Source organism: Myxocyprinus asiaticus, chromosome 28 (genome assembly GCF_019703515.2).
Source record: "Myxocyprinus asiaticus isolate MX2 ecotype Aquarium Trade chromosome 28, UBuf_Myxa_2, whole genome shotgun sequence".
Lineage (NCBI taxonomy): Eukaryota > Metazoa > Chordata > Actinopteri > Cypriniformes > Catostomidae > Myxocyprinus > Myxocyprinus asiaticus.
Window position 1 is genome coordinate 42,707,649 of NC_059371.1, and position 17,111 is coordinate 42,724,759.

General features: G+C 46.8%; 2 protein-coding genes across 3 annotated transcripts in view; one reads left to right on the forward strand and one right to left on the reverse strand.

The window, feature by feature from the left end:
* The window catches only part of LOC127418621 (zinc finger protein 501-like), a 315,184-nt gene that overhangs the window by 165,312 nt on the left and 132,761 nt on the right, over positions 1-17,111 (forward strand). The window lies entirely within an intron of this gene.
* The window catches only part of LOC127418556 (zinc finger protein 271-like), a 270,645-nt gene that overhangs the window by 57,871 nt on the left and 195,663 nt on the right, over positions 1-17,111 (reverse strand). The gene's annotated exons all lie outside the window — the stretch shown is intronic.

Here is a 17,111-nt window from a genome sequence, read left to right on the forward strand (position 1 = left end):
ATGTTTTGGAATTCATTCATGTTTGCTCTTTGGATTTTTTAATCTTCTTTAATAAATCTCAAGACGCAAGCATTTTTGTACTGTTTTAGAGATGAAGCATCAAACGCTATCACCTTTCTTAGCCCCTCGGTGGTTTAACTTGTGAACTTTTGCAGTTAATCTAGGATGGACTTCAAAGACATTAGTCATTAATCTTAAAGTTCATACAAAATCTTTGTTTAAACACTGACCCTTAACACTTAGTTTAATAATTTTATACCATGACTTGCACTATACATAAGTAATATTGGCATTATATTCATGTTGTTAGCCAGAGGGGAACTGGCCCCCACAGTGAGCCTGGTTTCTCCCAAGGTTATTTTTCTCCATTAACCAACATCTTATGGAGTTTTGTGTTCCTTGCCACAGTCGCCTTCGGCTTGCTCACTGGGGTTATAAATACAATTATTATTTAATTATTTTTAAACACAATTCTCAATCGTATTTGATCAAACTACACAATGCTTTGAAACAATGTGTGTTGTGAAAGGCGCTATACAAATAAAAATGACTTCATGGTTTGATTATATGAAATAGTTAATTTTACGTGCATATTTGGATTTTAGAAATGTTTGATGGATTTTTTACATGGCACCCCTAATCTTGCCTGACGGCACCCCGTTTGGGAAACGCTGTACTAGAAAGTAGGTTCACTTGAATTAGGTGTGTGCAAACATCACAGTGTTGTGAAAAGCTGAATATTGCAAAAGTAAAGAAAAAGGATGGGATGATATATTGAATTTAGAAATATCGTGAACCAAAAAAATGATGAAAAATATTGAGGCAAAAATTTGAAATTTGAAACATTGTTTTCTGTACATGTGGTCATAAATTAAATGACCCGTCAAACATCATAATCTATCTTGATTTTGCCCCTACTGCACTTTTTTCTACACTTTACAGGGGTCACACAAGGTCCTTGGAGTGCTTAAAATGCCTGTATTTAGCTTTTAGAGATTTAAGTATTTTGAATACCTGGAAAATCGCCTAGTTTTGTTGAAAAGTGCTTGAGATTAAAACGGACCATTTCTTCCATGTAATGTGTGTCCATCAAAGATGACATCCCTCACTCCACTTTGGTTGAATAATGTGTCTTTTACTATCCTTTCTGTTCTTTACAGTCAGATAAAAAGTAAGATAAAAAATTTATTTTGATCACAAATAGCATGGATGCGCTAAAAAATGAGACTTCTGTCTCGTTAATGAATGAACTTCAACACCTGTGCGAGTCTGTGAGATTCTTGTTAAACTCTTAAAGTGATAGTACCATTTTAGTGCTTGTCATACAAATGAATGTAAACGTCATGGTTACTTGTGTAACCTCCATTCCCTGATGGAGGGAACGAGACGTTGTGTCGATGTAGTGACACTAGGGGTCACTCTTGGGAGCCCGAGACACCTCTGGTCTTTGATAAAAGGCCGATGAAAATTGCCGAGTGGTATTTGCATGCCACTCCCCCAGACATACTTGTAGAAAAGGAGCTGGAATGCAACCACTCATTCAGGTTTTATGCTGAGGAGCCGATATAAGGTCCGGCCATTTCAGCGGGTAGTTCAGCGTTGTGGCAGGAGGGACACAACGTCTCGTTCCCTCCATCAGGGAACGGAGGTTACACAAGTAACCATGACATTCCCTATCTGTCACTCACTCAACGTTGTGTCGATGTAGTGACACAAGGGGTCCCTATACGAAATGCCAGTTGAACTGTGTTAAGTGAACTGGCAGTGTGTGGTGGGCAGACTGCTGTGTGCCTCATAGCCAGCACACCAGGTTGACACGTAACCTCCCCCAACATAGTTATGGGTGTCGAACGGCCCATTTTGGGGACAAGTCGACTACCCAAAAGATAGAGACTGGCTTAACCCAGTCATGGCCTCTTTTCCCCTTCTTTTTTTCCACTCCCTAAAAAGAAGGGGGATTATCTGACTGGGCCGCCAGGTCTAGTCGGGGGGTGTCCCTCCCAAGGGGAAGACACCGCGGAGAACACACCCCGACCAAAGAGAGGGGGGGATATTTAAGTGGAAGAATACGTCACATGGTCTTTCCAACCATGTGGAGAGTCTTCAAGGTAGATCCTGCCCAATGGGGGAGGAGTTACTACAAACATGGAGACTGGGGCAGAGGGGCTCTGCCCAAGGAAGATGCAGTTTGCCAACAGGGAAACGAACTAGCAGAAGATATATATCGCATGGGGTTAGCCTTACAGGGAACCGCCACATGCAGAGCACCTACCCCAGAACAGGACTCTTAATTAGCACGTGTACTGAGCCGGCAGCGAGTCTCTCCGAAGACTCGACTGCCACAGGGCTCGGAGGAAGTCAACCAGGGAACAAAGTTTGTGAACACTACTGGGAATTAATGGCGCACGTCTTCAGCTCCAAGGGAGGTGGAAGGCGCTATGTGCAAGTGATACACCCGGCCAGCTATCCCGGGCTTATCCGCTTGTGTTGCGTGCCACTACCTGGGACGAAACCAGTTCCACCCGGAGGTTGTAGAACCTTGCAAAGGTGTTGGGTGTTGCCCAGCTTGCTGCTCTGCAAATGTCTGTTAGAGAGGCACCTCTGGCCAGGGCCCAGGAAGCCGCTACACCTCTGGTAGAATGGGCTTGTAGCCCTACCGGGGGTGGCATGTTCTGGGCGAGATATGCCATAGTTATGGCGTCAATGAGCCAGTGGGCGATCCTCTGCTTGGATACAGCGCTTCCTTTCCGCTGTGCACCAAAGCAGACAAAGAGCTGCTCAGAGATTCTAAAGCTCTGCGTGCGATCCAAATAGATGTGGAAAGTGCGCACCGGACACAGCAACGACAGGGCTGGGTCTGCCTCCTCCTGGGGCAGCGCTTGCAGATTCACCACCTGGTCCCTAAAAGGGGTGGTGGGAACCTTGGGCACATAGCCTGGTCGGGGTCTCAGGATCACGTGAGAGTAACCCAGACCGAACTCCAGGCACATTTTGCTGACAGATAACGCTTGCAGGTCACCTACCCTCTTGATGGAAGTGAGTGCAGTCAGGAGGGCAGTCTTCAAGGAGAGTGCCTTAAGCTCGGCTGACTGCAAAGGTTCAAAGGGGGCTCTCTGTAGACCCTGAAGAACTACGGAGAGATCCCATGAGGGAATGAGGCGCGGTCTGGAGGGATTCAGCCTCCTGGCGCCTCTTAGGAACCTGATGATCAGGTTGTGCTTCCCTAAGGACTTACCGTCGACTGTGTCGTGGTGTGCTGCTATGGTGGCAATGTACACCTTCAAGATGGAAGGGGACAGCCTCCCTTCCGGCCTCTCCTGCAGGAAGGAAAGCACTGATCCGACTGCGCATCTCTGGGGGTCTTCGCATCAGGAAGAACACCACTTAGCGAACAGACACCACTTAAAGGCATACAGGCGCCTCGTAGAGGGGGCCCTAGCCTGAGTGATCGTGTCTACCACTGCGGGTGGTAGACCGCTTAGGTCTTCCACGTCCCGTCCAGGGGCCAGACATGGAGATTCCAGAGGTCTGGGCGCAGGTGCCAGAGGGTGCCCCGTCCCTGAGAAAGAAGGTCCTTCCTCAGGGTTATTCGCCAGGGGGGAGCTGTCGTGAGGAGCGTGAGGTCTGAGAACCACGTCTGGGTGGCCAGTAGGGTGCTACCAGGATGACCTGCTCCTCGTCCTCCCTGACCTTGCACAGGGTCTGTGCAAGCAGGCTCACTGGGGGAAATGCATATTTGCATAGGCCAGGGGGTCGGCTGTGTGCCAGCGCATCTATGCCGAGGGGAGCCTCGGTGAGGGCGTACCAGAGCGGGCAGTGGGAGGATTCTTGAGAGGCGAACAGGTCCACCTGTACCCGTGCGAATCGACTCCAAATCAGCTGGACCATCTGAGGGTGGAGTCTCCACTCTCCCCTGAGGGTAACCTGCCAAGACAGCATGTCCACTGTAGTGTTGAGGTTGCCCGGGATGTGAGTGGCTCGCAGCGACTTCAAGTGCTGCTGACTCCAGAGGAGGAGACGGCGGGCGAGTTGTGACATACAATGAGAGTGCAGACCGCCTCGGCTGTTGCCATATGCTACCGTTGCCATGCTGTCTGTCTGAACTAACACGTGCTTGCCCTGGATCAACGGCCGGAACCTCCACAGGGTGAGCAGAATTGCCAACAACTCGAGGCAGTTGATGTGCCAATGCAGTCGCGGGCCCGTCCAGAGGCCGGTGGCTGCGTGCCCGTTGCAAACAGTGCCCCAGCCAATTTTGGAGGCATCTGTCGTGACCACGACATGCCTGGAGACCAGTTCTAGAGGAACATCTGCTCATAGAAACGAGAGGTCGGTCCAAGGGCTGAAAAGACGGTGACAGACCGACGTGATGGCCACGCGATGTGTCCCGTGGCGCCATGCCCATCTTGGGACTCGAGTCTGGAGCCAGTGCTGAAGCGGCCTCATATGCATCAACCCGAGTGGGGTGGCCACCGCCGAGTACGCCATATGCCCCAGGAGCCTCTGAAAAAGTTTCAGTGGAACCGCTGTTCCCTGTTTGAATGCCTTCAAACAGGCCAGCACCGACTGGGCGCGCTCGTTTGTAAGGCGCGCCGTCAAGGAGACTGAGTCCAACTCCAATCCGAGAAAAGAGATGCTCTGAACTGGGAGGAGCTTACTCTTTTCCCAGTTGACCCGAAGCCCTAGTCGGCTGAGGTGTGAGAGCACCAGGTCCCTGTGTGCACATAACATGTTTCGTGAGTGAGCTAGGATTAGCCAGTCATCGAGATAGTTGAGAATGCGAATGCCCACCTTCCTTAACGGGGCAAGGGCAGCCTCTGCGATCTTCGTAAAGACGCGAGGAGACAGGGACAGGCCGAAAGGGAGGACTTTGTACTGATACGCCTGACCCTCGAACGCGAACCGCAGGAAGGGTCTGTGTCGAGGAAGGATCGAGACATGGAAGTACGCATCCTTCAAGTCTACTGCCGCAAACCAATCTTGATGCCAGACGCTCGCCAGAATGTGTTATTGCGTCAGCATCTTGAACGGGAGTCTGTGTAAAGCCCGGTTCTGTACTTGCAGGTCCAAGATTGGCCGCAACCCACCGCCTTTTTTCAGTACGATGAAGTAGGGGCGGTAAAACCCTTTCTTCATCTCGGCTGGAGGGACAGGTTCTATCGCGTCCTTCCATAGGAGGGTAGCGATCTCCGCGTGCAGGGTGGCGGCGTTTTCACCCTTGACCAAGGTGAAGTGAATACTGCTGAACCTGGGCGGGCGCCTGGCGAACTGAATCGCGTAGCCGAGTCAGACAGTCCGGATCAGCCCTCGCGACAGATTGGAAAGCATGAACCATGTGTCCAAATTCCGCGTGAGGGGAACCAAGGGGACAACATCGTCAGAAGTACCGGCAGGTGGGGCCTCGCGGCGGGGCGGAGTGCGAGGTGCCACAGCACGTCGTGGCCGTGCTGAGTCTAGGGACATCGAAGCACTTACCTGGCTCCTTGTGACCACCCCCGGAACAGCCTGGGATGGGGGAGGAAGAGGCCTGTCCTCGTAACCCATGGAGACTGCCACATTGGGGGCGGTTGTGTGCCACAGCTGGGCGCTCAGGGGCGGAAAGGGCACCGCTGGAGCACCAATCTTGCAAGAAAAAGCCCGTGGACGGTAGTCGTGGTGATGACCATACACACCGGGTATGTGACCCAGGGAGGAAGGAAGCCGCTCTTTTGCTGAACTGTTGGATACCGCAGCCACTTGGGCGTGTGGCGAAATCAAATAAAAAGGCAACAAAAGTTTTTCCACCCGGCCCTCCACCGGGGGATGGAATGGTCTTCCTACCAGCTCCACGTGAGTGGGTTCCCTTGTCCCTGGGTTGCCCGTCTCAGGGGCACTTCGAGGACCTCCGTGGGTTCTTCGGCGCCGGCTGTGAGACGTGGCGTCTGCTTCCTGCAGTGGGCTCCACGCCGGGGCCAGGCCGAAGGGGCGGGCTGCGGCGGAGCTGGTGCAGTCACCGCAGGGGGACACCCTTGGCAACGAGCAGATGGGGTGCGGGATCTTGAGCCGCGCCGGGGCAGGATGTGCCGGATTGCCTCCGTCTGGTGCTTCACAGTCGAGAACTGCTGGGCAAAATCCTCGACGGTGTCGCCAAATAGGCCCGCCTGGGAAATGGGGGCAGCAAGGAACCGTGTCTTGTCGGCCTCGCCCATCTCGACCAGGTTGAGCCAAAGGTGGCGCTCCTGGACCACTAGTGTGGCCACCGTCCACCTGAGAGACCGCGCCGTGACCTTCGTCGCCCAGAGAGCGAGGTCGGTCGCCAAGCGCAGTTCCTGCATCAAATCTGGGGCGGAACTACCCTCGTACAGTTCTTTCAGCACCTTGGCTTGGTGGACCTGCAGGAGAGCCATGGCGTGCAGGGCAGAGGTGCATAGGTGCACTGCGAGCGCCTTATCCACCGGGGGCACCGCCGTATAGCCCTTGGCCGCCCCGCCATCGAGGGTAGTGGGAGCGGGGGAACTGCGGAGTCGGGGCCGGGCAGTAAAAGGTGCCTCCCACGACTTCGTCAGCTCCTCATGCACTTCCGGGAAGAATGGCACTGGAGCGGGGCGTGGCTGCTTTGAGCTGCGCCGCGAGCCCAGAAACCAATCATCAAGCCGCGAGGGTTCAGGGGAGAGCGGAGGGCTACACTCTAACCCGCCGCTCGCGGCTGCCCGGGAAAGCATGTCCATCATTTCGGTATCGGCCTGTGACTGGACGATCATCCCCGAAGGGGGAAGCCCAGCTGAGGCTTCTGCGTCCGACTGGACAAGCCCGCTCTCCGATGCTGAGCTCGAGAGCTCATCATCTTCGCGGGTTCCGAACAAGAAGCCAGACTCGCCATGAGACTAGCCGGCGAACTCATCCAGAAGCCCGATTGGGGCAGAAGAGTGTGCTGGGGAATGGGAGGTCCACGGGGGGATACCTGGTGGAGACGATCCCATTGGGGTCCCCAAATCGCCCCCAGTGCTAGCCGCGCTGGCCTCATACCCATAGGTAGAAGGACCGAGGCGGGGAGCCGCTGGGGTGGCTTGTTTTCTTACGAAAGCAAGCCGCGACCGCAACGTTGCCATGGTCATGTTCTCGCAGTGAGAACATGAACTATTCATAAAAGCTGCCTTCGTGTGGGTCGCGCCCAGACACGAAATACAGCAATCATGACCATCCGAAGTTGAGAGATAACGACCGCAACCAGGAATAACACACAATCGGAAAGGCATCTTTGAAAAGACGCGTCTTTAAAAAGACGTTCCTTGTGTGTGCTCTTTTAGAGAAATATATACTCTTTTAGAGGGGAAAAAAGGCTCTTTCAGAAAATATACTCTCTAGTTTTTCTGCCAAAGCACCCAGGGGCGTTCTCTGCAGTGCACCAGTGCAGAGGAGGGAGAAGCCGCTGAAATGCGCCGTCAGATCCAGCAGAGGTGAATGAACAGTAATATTCAGCTCAATGAGCATGACCGTTCGGCTCCGAAGAGAAAATCTGAATGAGTGGTTGCATACCAGCTCCTTTTATACCTGTATGTCCGGGGTAGTGGCATGCAAATACCACTCACCAATTTTCATTGGCCTTTTATCAAAGACCAGAAGTGTCTCGGGCTCCCAAGAGTGACCCCTAGTGTCACTACATCGACACAACGTCAAGTGAGTGACAGATAGGAAACTCAATATTATCACTTGTAAATTGTACACATTATTTTAAGCATCGACAGCTCATTTCATTAATTACATATAAAAATGATAGAAAGTAGAATTTTGTCATTTTAAAAAGTTAAAATGTGATTATAAGAATCAAGACAAATTATTTAAAATAATGAATACACATTTTAACATACTTTTTCAGTACAGGCTCTGTTCAGTTCTATTACTTGTTCTGCACCTAAATGATCAGCCTGAATATACCCCACTAGTTTTGAAGGCTCATTCTTAGTGTAAGGTTTATGAGAAACTATTACAATTTAAACTTTGAACATTTAGATTATCTATTAAAGAACTTCATTTTGATGAGAAATTATGTGCATTTTGCAACAAAATTAAATATATATATATATATATATATATATATATATATATATATATATATATATATATACATACAGTATATACTGTATGTCGAATCCCCCCCCCCTTTGCCATCGGAGAGTCTTACCCATCATTGGGCCATCACCTCTTGCCACTGGTCTCGATACCGCTCAGTCCTATTAGCCAATCCTTAATAATTTGTTATCAGTACACAGATATTTTCTTTTTGTTTCAGGGAGTATTACCTGAGAACCGTCACAGCCAATGGAACCATCAACAACTGCTTAAATATGGAGATAGTTCATAACATGGTTAAATTCACAAAGCACTATTCAAAATTCAACAATCTATTAAGATTGTCCAAATTAGAAGTAAAAATTCTAAAACTGAACTCATTTACAGATCATTAATTCTCATTCAAATTGTATTTCTGCTCCTTTAGCAAACATCAAAAAATACCATGTATCACAGTGGGGACTAACATCAGAAAAAAACGAAACAAAGGGAAGCCTCTGTCAAACTTCTAGGAAGCTTAATTTAAAAACATCACCTTAATTCAATAATAGTCTCTAGATTGTTTTTAACCTACATTTATTCTTTCAGATGAACATTCAACTGAATCTCTTATCTTTAGTATAAACACAACTTCAAATTGATCTCTGATTATATAAAATCTTATATCATGATGAGGAAAGCTGTTTGAACCTCTCCTTTATATCATTGTATCTACCATTATTGTCAAGTCACATCATTTTCCATATAAAAGAAAATAAAATCAAAAGAATATGACAATTTAGAGATGTGCCTTTTGCACACTTCAAAATCTGCTCTTGTATTTCTGTTTCAAGCAGACACTTATCAAACTTAAACTGAGAGTGTGAGAGAGAGTAGGGCGGGTGAGGAATTCAGAGGGGGACATTCCACTCCCTCACATTGTTTCTAATCTCATTACAGCTATTCCTTCTTTTTCATTTTAGAATCTCACAATAATATATTTAAGTTATTCTTCAACAGTAAAAAGAGTGATAATTATAATAATTCATTACATTAACTGCTTTCAAACTTTCCCATCTTAAACTATCTTCAAGAAAACCTCTTCCAGAACTTTCAACCTACTTTCTTTTGTCCATTCAAACAACATACATAGAACCTTCAAATCTTTAATAAAACACAAACCTTACCTTTCTTTTTTGACATTTTCTTTTCATTCAATACAACTTTAGCCTTCTGTTGAAGCAGAGCTTTACATTTACAACACCTATCTTGTAGTCCTGTCATCGTATTACTAATATAATCCCCTCTTTTTTTCTTTTAAGTCAAATAACTCTCTTATGATTACTTTCTCCCTTTTCTTACTCTTTCTCAGGAGAAGGAACTTTCATTCTATCTAATGAAGCAACACAAATCACCTTTTTAAACAAGTCCACAGGAGTGGCTGCCATGAATTTTCTTATAATACAACAAACCCTATCTTTAGGAAAAATGTATCAATATAAATTTTTGTAACAATTTTTGGATTTTTGGACAATTTGTATTTGTTCAAATAATATGATCTTCCAAAAGAAATTCAATTATTTTCATTTATTTATAAACCAATTTCCCTTATCTTCTTCTGTAACATGCACTTTAATTGTAGTAATTATTTATACCACATACATGTACACATTTGCTATATGTTGTCAATTTACTTTTAGGATCTTTCTGCATTCAAACAGTGCCAAACCACTATAACAGCTGCTTTTTCTTAGTTAAGCTGAGTCTTTATTTCTTTCACTGTTATTTTTACTTGGCATACAAATAATGAAAAATTATCGTATCACCATTAATTTAGATAAATCATTAAATTGAGAGGATAAATGTATATCTTACCATTTTATTTCCTACTACAATAATCTGCAATGCCAGTATCTTGAAACAATTTTTCTAATTTCTTTCACCTTCACTTTTTAATACACAAGTTCATATAAGTCCCTTTATTATTTTATAGGGCTCAAATTCTCATACATACTTTTTTTTGGCTCATACACTCATCCTTTGCCCCTTTATTATTTAGGGTTCATACATTCATCCTTCGCCCGTTTATTATTTAGGGTTCATACACTCATCCACTCCTCTCAAGTGCGACAATAACTGTGCCCCTCTATTTAGTCACACTCAAGTGACAGTCCAGGAGGCACCCACTGTCCACAAGATACAGTTTATTTTCTCATACAGCCACAGTCACAGATATACTCACACAGACACAGACACTGACACTGACACAATTACACATACACTTTTCCTATTCTACACTCTCTTGAGTGACCTATCAGTTCTGCTCCCACTGATACACTTCCTTAACACAATGCAATGCAGGATTTGTGCCAAGGAATTCCTTATACTTCTTATATTATCTGCTGTCATTTGCTAATATCCATCAAGGCCCACTTAACAGTAAAAATAGATCATTGCATGCAGTTATTTCTTCTGGAATCAGAACCCTTTTATTCTTTTTCTCTTTAAATTTGGAGGAGCTTTTTGAGTGTCCTTACCAACATGGGCAAACTCTGGCAAGCAACACAACTAATTATATAAGCAAAAATGCTTAACTTTTAGGTGGCCACCTATTTGTGTTGCTTGTCCAGCCAGGCCACTGTGGTCTTCTATACTTCTGCTCCTTTCAAATCACATTGGGGTCACCAATTTGTCGTGGCTTCTGTTGCCTCTGTGAAAAATCACTTTTATCAGAGATAAAAAGCTGCAGAGCAACTCCAGCATCTGGGTTTCCATGCACTTATATACATATGATCTACCAAGGTGTGGCTAATACATTCCACACGTCACCACCATCCATCAGATTTTTACTATTTTGTTCTGTGAATCCAGTCTATTGTTTCTCAAGATGTGAACCGGAAAACTCCCATGAACGGGCCTCACCATATGTCTTCTCTAGTGTCAACACAGGAGACTAGTTTACCATATGTGAGGGGCCCCACATTCCATTCCTACACAGTTCTCTTCACAAACACACAGTAGAATAATTGTAGAATAAAATGGCTATATTTACATTGATTATACTTGATTAATTTATATTCAACTTTATAAAAATATTCCAGAAACACCGATCAGCCACAACTTTAAAACCACCTGCCTAATATTGTGTAGGTCCCCATCATGCTGCCAAAACAGTGCCAACCCGCATCTCAGAAAAGCATTCTGAGATGTTATTCTTCTCACCACAATTGTAAAGAGCAGTTATCTGAGTCACTGAAGACTTTGTCAGTTCTAACCAGTCTTGCCATTCTCTGTTGACCTCTCTCATGCTGCCCACTGGACGTTTTTGTTTAGAGTAAATTCTAGAGACTGTTGTGCATGAAAATCCCGGGAGATCAGCAGTTACAGAAATACTCAATAATGCCCATCTGGCACCAACAAACATGCCATGCTCCAAATCACTGAGATCGCATTTGCTGCCATGATCCTCCTGCTGATTTGCTTAGCCCTTATTATTGCAGCTGCTTGTAATCTGTTCCACTTTCCCTTGATTAGTGTGTTTCCTAAGTATTCCCCCTCTGCTGTCTCATGCCAGATTTTGTGTCTGCTGCCTCGTGCCAGATGCTGTCTTGTGCTGTTTGCTAAGTCAGTCCTGACAGTTTTTGCTGTCTATTTTGATCTTTGTCTGTCTGTCTGTCTTTCTGCCTGCCTTGTCTAGTTTGACGGATTCTGTTCTTTGCCCGACTCTACCATGGCTTCATCTCCTGCCTCAGCCCCTTTGGTCCTGCTTGCCTAACTCTCATTGCCTTCCTGGATAATGACCTCAGCCTGTCCCTTCAAGAACTTGCTCTTGATCTCTGCCACTTGATTTTTGGCTGCCTTTGTAACCAGTCCTGCTCGACCCGCTCCGAACGGGACTCAAACCGATTCTCCAGCATGGGAGGTGGATGGACTAACGAGGAGGCTAAAGGTTACAGCCTCTAGCGTCAGTCGCTAGTGCACCTCTTGAGGCCAGAGGAGTGAGGTTTACACACACTGCACAGCATGTACCAGCTGGCTACTGTTACATCTTCTCCAACTGGTTGGACTTCTGAGTGGACTTCATAACTGATTTACCACCCTCCAATGGTTACACTTGTGTTCTGGTGGCAGTCGATTGATTTTCTAAAGCCTAACGATTGGTTATCTACTCTTGCCTGCTTCCGGACCTGTTGTTTAATTTGCCCGTCTGGATTGTTTTTTGCTCACCTTGATGGCTCGCTGACAGCTCCTTCCTAGGTCCAGGACTATGTGCTTTTCTCTGGAGTAAAGAATATAAAGATATTCTCTTTAGAATATCATCTAAAAAAGGGAAAAACACCACAGAAGACTTTTTTTTTTGGAAGTGCTGGATAGCTTGAGTGGGTCTAAACTGGAAAGTAATGAGAATTACTACTCCATGAGAGAGACACTTTTTTCTCTTGAAGGAGAGGACCCTGATGTAGTACATATTCATACATTTATAAACTAATCCTGAATGCACTTATTATTAAAGGAATATTCTGGGTTCAATGCAAGTTATTTTGACTTGTCCCTCCTTTTCTTTAAAAAAAAGCAAAAATGGAGGTTAAAGTGAGACTGTCACACCTCCACCAGGCCTGTCATTTCCATCCACACGCCAGTCACTCACCCCGAGCTTCTAATCACCTGCACACAAATTCACCCACAATCAAGGACAGCTCAAATGCTCGCCACAGCCACACAGTCAGTGTCTAGTCTCCATTAGGATTACACAGACCTCACTGCTCTTCTAAAATAGTGTTATATTATCCTCTTGCTCTCAACACCCATAAATCTTTTATCAGCGTTTGTCTACAACCATCTTCATTACTCTGTGCCAGTTAAGTTTATTTACTACTCTACTCACCTGTTTACTTGCCTGTATTTCAATAAAGTTCCTGCATCTGGGTTCATTCTCCATCTGTGTGTGTTGCCTTCCTGCCAGAAGACTAGACTGCTATCATGGACCCAGCGAGAGCAGATTTTCGTCTCATCGCCGATGACATAGAAACGCTGTTTAATCAGTTTTGTCGAGCCCTCTCCACAACTTCTTTTGCGTCCAATTCAATCTACCATACTGCTAACCCATGAGAGTTTGCCGGTGCACAGCCTTCAGCCACCGCTCTGCTTCCTACTGCCACTTCCTCTGCCTCTTCCTCTGTGAGTTCAGCCAGTCCCTTGGTCTCTCCAGCGACCTACTCTTGTTCAGCAGAGGAATACAATGGCTTTCTACTCCAGTACTCACACGTGATGGAGATGCAGTTCTACAGATCCCTACTGAGAGAGCTAAAATAGCTTTAATCATCTCCCTCCTCACCAGGTGAGCTTTGCAATGGGCCACCACCATATGGGAGCAGGATGGATCTGTCACTCAATCCCTTGAAGCATTCATCACGCATTTCAAAGAGGTCTTCGGTTATGCCTTTGGAGATACTCGTGTCAACGAACAGCTCCATTGCCACCAGTAAGCGGTCGATATCCGATTATGCCATGCAGTTCAGAATCTTAGTGGCAGCTAGTCGGTGGAATGAACTGGCCCTCCTTACAACTTATTGTCTGAGACTTGAACCCTCTTTAAGGCTGAAACTCTCGGCATATGATGCCAAAATGGGGTTAGAATGATTTATTCAACTTTCCATAAGAGTGGCCAATTGTATGAAATCTTGCCTGTCAGAAAATATTCCTTGTCCATTCTTGCCATCGTCCACTGTCCATCAGACCCACCATCCTGAATCCTCAGAGGAACCCATGCAGATAGACTCATTCAGTTTAATTCCCTCAGAATGCCAACGCCGCATTCAACTCCATCTTTGCCTGTACTGTGGAGCTGCCGGTCATGCTATCCTCGAGTGTCCAGTCCATCCAACACGTTTAACGGTGAGCTTCATAACCTGTTCCCCACTCATCAACTTGCCATTGAGCACCACTATGAATATATCTTCTGCCTCTGTTTCCCTCATAGTTAATGCCCTCAGCGACTCAGTCTCTGCAGGGAACTTAGTCTCAAAGGCGCTCTATCGTCAGTTCCACCTCCGCACGATTGCTCACCCCACCATGTTCCCAATCCACTCAGTAGTGGGACAACAGTAGTTGGGTAAAGGTCTCATCATTCACCAAACTGCCCCAGTAACCCTCTGCATTGGCTTCAGCCATTATGATCATCTCTAACATCTCTTTTCTAGTGTTGGATGGATCAACTTCAGATGTAATCCTCGGCAGGCCATGGTTGGTGAAACATTCTCCTATGATGTTCTGGGCATCTGGAGAGGTTCTGTCCTGGGATGAGTCCTGCTTCTGGAGAAGCCTGGCTCTTCCTTGTCGAGTCCCTGGTGCCACTACCCACTCAGATCCACCACATCCTGCATCTATCTTCGCCACCTCCATAGAAAGCATCCTGAGTGATCGCAAACTTGAGATCCCTCTAGTCTACTTGAACTACCGAGATGTCTTCAGCCCTCAAAGAGCTTCACGGTTACCTTGATCATGGGACTGTGCCATTGACCTGCTTCTGGGAGCTCCATTACCACGAGGCCACATCTGTCCCCTCTCACTTCCTGAACAGAAGGCCATGGAGGAGTATGTGGAGGAGGCATTCAAACATGGATGCATCTGTCCCTCGACATCCCCTGCCGCTTCAAGTTTTTCTTTGTGACCAAGAAGGATGGAGTTTTGCGGCCCTGCATAGACTATTGTGCTCTGAATGAGGTCACTATAAAGTATCGGAACACCTGTAATTGGTCCTTGATGCCCTGGAAACTCTACGGGGTGCAACAGTGTTCACCAAACTCCACCTGCACAGCGCTTACAACCTCATCCAAATACGGAAGGGAGACGAATGGAAGACCGCATTTATAATACCTACTGGCAACAATGAATACCGGGTGATCCCCTATGGACTGGCCTTCCGGAGATCTTCCGGAATACCTTCATCGATTCGTCCTCATTTACATTGACAACCTGCTCATCTTCTCCTGAACCCTATCCAAACATACCCAACATGTCACACTGGTCCTGGAAAAGCTCTGTGAACAACAATGAAAGACTTACAACACTTCCTCGGATTTGCAAACTTTTACCACAGATTTATCAGGAACTACAGTACCATCGCTGCATCTCTCACTTCCCTCCTTCGTGCCAAGCCCAAATCTCTGTCCTGGTCCCCCCCAAGCCTGTTGCTCCTTCCAGCTACTCAAGAGTCTTTTACAACTGCTCCAGTCCTCCAACATCCTGACCATGATTGAACTTTCACAGTCAAAGTGGACGCCTCCACCACTGGTGTCGGAGCCATCCTTTCTCAGTGGCAGGGGAATCCTCCCAAGCTTCACCCATGTGCCTTCTTTTCCAGAAAACTATCCCTGGCGGAGCAGAGGTGCCATCAAAATGGCCCTGGAGGAGTGGCGCCACTGGCTTGAGAGTTCCCGTCATACATTCCAAGTAATTATCATCCACCACAACCTCAAATACCTCCGGGAGGTACGACGACTGAACCCTCGTCAGGCTAGATGGACCTTATTCTTCACATGTTTTAATTTTACCGTCACCTACCATCCAGGGTCCAAAAATATCATGGCGGATGCCCTTTCCCAGCTTCATTCTCGTGACGCTACTATCACCACTCCCAAAGCCATCCTTCCTCCATCCCTCATCGTCAGCCCCATCCAGTGGACCCTGGACGAACAAATTGCTGAAGCTACCTCCACCGAACCTGCTCCACCGGGGTGTCCAGAGGGATGAACTTACGTACTCACATCTCTCCGCTTACCTCACACTGGTCAACCCAGCATCAATCAGACCCTCTCGCTCCTCTGTGATCACTACTGGTGGCCTCATATGTCCCGGGAAGTCCAACACTTCGTCCAAGCCTGCCCTGAGTGTGCCATGTCGAAGTCTCCTCATCACCTTCCAGCTGGCAAACTCCTTCCGCTGCCCATACCCCATCATCCCTGGTCACACCTATGGAGTGGACTTCATAACGATTTACCACCCTCCAATGGTTACAACCGTGTTCTGGTAGCAGTCAACCAAAGCCTGTTGATTGGTACCTCTGAAGGGCCTACCTACAGCTCTAGAGGCCGTGGAAGCACTATTCCATCATGTCTTCCGAAACTTTGGCCTCCTGGAAGACAGTGTCTAACAGTGGTCCTCAGTTCATTTCTCGGGTCTGGAAATCATTCTTCTCCCTCCTCGGTGTGTCAGTCAGCCTCTCATCTGGTCATCACCCTCAGACTAAAGGACAGATGGAACAGAAGATCCATGAGATCAGATGCTTCCTGAGGACATACTGCCATGGCCACCAGCACAGCTGGAACCACTTCCTTCCTTGGGCCAAATAAGCCCAGAACTCCCTCCGACAACCTGCTATGGGGCTAACTCCCTTTCAATGCATGCTCTGCTTTCAACCTCCCATGTTCCCATGGTCCGGTGAGCCATCCGAGGTCCCAACATTTAACCACTGGTTTGAAGAGAGTAAGAGAGTCTGGGACACTGCTCACGTCCACCTACAGAGGGCAGCCCAGTGCCAAAAGAGTCAGGCCGATGCTCGGCACTCCTCCCCACCTCAAAAGATCTGGCTCTCCACAAGAGACATCTGGCTCCAGCTACTCTGTAGAAAGTTAAGTCCCCGATACATTGGTCCCTTCACCATCACTGAACAGATAAATGCAGTCACATACCGGCTTCAGTTACCCTCACACTATAGTATTACACCTACCTTCCATGTTTCTCTACGTAAACCTCACCATCCTTCTTTGTCTCTTTCCTCCTCAGAGTAATAATAATTATCAAACAAATTCACTCCAAACAGTCAACAACGTCTCATATTCTTTAGAAGACTGAAATCCCAGAAGCTCAAAAGTTATTAATGTGTATACTATTAACATACATTTTAAGGAAATATAGTAATTATTGTCATTTTTTATTTACACACTGAATAAAATGTTTGCATTAAAAACATCCAGTATATCACAGCTCTGAAGATTTAAAATCCATTAAAACATGGATTTAATCCACTATGTAATAGATGTCTGTGACGTAGTAGATGAAATCCATTACATCATCACGCCACA